We start from the raw sequence: 1,675 nt of genomic DNA, 5'->3' as shown, positions 1-1,675 counted from the left end.
AACCCAGTGCCTCACACATGCTAGGCAACTACTCTACCACTGAGCTACAAACCCAACCCTGAGGGCTCCACTTTCTATGTCATAGATAGTACCTTCTCACTGAGTCCTCACAGGGTAGAAGGATCAAGAGTGCTCCAAGTGGGCGGAGCTCTCTAATCACCTCCCTAAGGTCCCCACCTCCTAACACAATCATGCTGGGTGTGAGGTTCCAATATGGTAATTTGCAAGGATGGGGCACAAAAATTTACAAGATAGCAGACACCATAAATGTCCAGGACACAGTGAGAAGGACACTAAGCTGTGGAAGGTGTAGGTGTTTGGACTTAAAGAATACAGATATGCAGAAAAAGGAGTTTATTTGTTCTTAAGTGGGAAACCAAATGTGTAGAAGAGACTCTGAATAGAAGAAAACTTATAAAGTCTTTCAAAAGCAACACTAACGGTAAACACATTCATTTGTTTTAGTTGACAGATAAATACTGAGCACAGATTATATGCCAAGACCTGAGGGAGGTGCTGGATTTACTGGGTAGATGGAAGCAAACTAAACAGACATGGGTCTGTTCCCATACTAGGTCCTGAAATAAACGGTTTATTTAGTCACTTCCCTTGCCAAAAGTATTCAAATGGGGACATTTGGTTCAAGCGAATTTTCTCTCTTGAAAATGCATTGCTAATTTATAATGTTACAAAATATTTTTTGCTAGGATAAGACAGTAATGAATAAATGAAAATATAAAATGGAAATCAATGAGAAAATATTATTCCCTTTAGATACAGTAACTTTACGTTTAACTTTGGCAGAGTGCATCTTCTTATTGTAAGTTCTTGTTTTCTTTTAAATTACATTTATTAAGTTTTTTATTTAATTTAAACATATTAAGAAGGAACAAAACCCATAATCTCACTGCCTGGATAATCCCTACTGTAATTGTTCATTTTCTTAAATACAAATATTACTGAAAAACAGTATTACTTTTCTTTTGCTGTGTAACAAATTTTCATAAACTTAGTGACATTAAGCCCCACTCATTTATTAGCTCACAGTTCTATAGGTGAGAAATTCAGTATGGTATGCTGGTTTCTCTACTCAGGTTAGCCCAAAGCTGAAACAAAGGGGTCAGTCCCCAAGCTCACTGTTTGCAGAATTCAATTCCCAGCAGTTTATAGGATAGAGGGCCCCATTTCCTTGCTGCCTGTCATCTGGGAAATGTTCTCAGCTTCTAGGTGCTGAACATGGACTCCTGAACATGGTGTCCTCTCCATCTGCAAGCCAGCAGGGACACACCCAGTCCATGTCATGCTCTGAGTCTTTGATTTCATCATTGTCTTTTTTGACCAGAGAAAATCATCTGCCTATAAAGGGCGCCTGTAATTGGGTCAGGGACCCCTGGATCATTTCTCATAAAGTAAACTGTACCATATCACATCATAAAATCACAAGAGTAAAAGACACATCATATTCACAGACTTGGCGATGTTACTGGGCATGTTTACGGAGCAGTTCGGAAATTAAGAAGACCACCTGAAAATTTTGCTTATCATATGAAAGAACAAATAAGGAGATAAAAATGATGCAAAAAGATGTTAAATGAATATTAAGCTGTATTAAGCTGTTTCTCCCAACCTCACACTTCCGTAAGAACTGCAGTTAACAGTTTTCTTTTGCATCCTT

Source organism: Marmota marmota, unplaced genomic scaffold, assembly GCF_001458135.2.
Source record: "Marmota marmota marmota unplaced genomic scaffold, marMar, whole genome shotgun sequence".
NCBI classification, from domain to species: domain Eukaryota; kingdom Metazoa; phylum Chordata; class Mammalia; order Rodentia; family Sciuridae; genus Marmota; species Marmota marmota.
The sequence above is the reverse complement of the archived record's forward strand: the minus strand, read 5'-3'. Positions refer to the sequence as shown.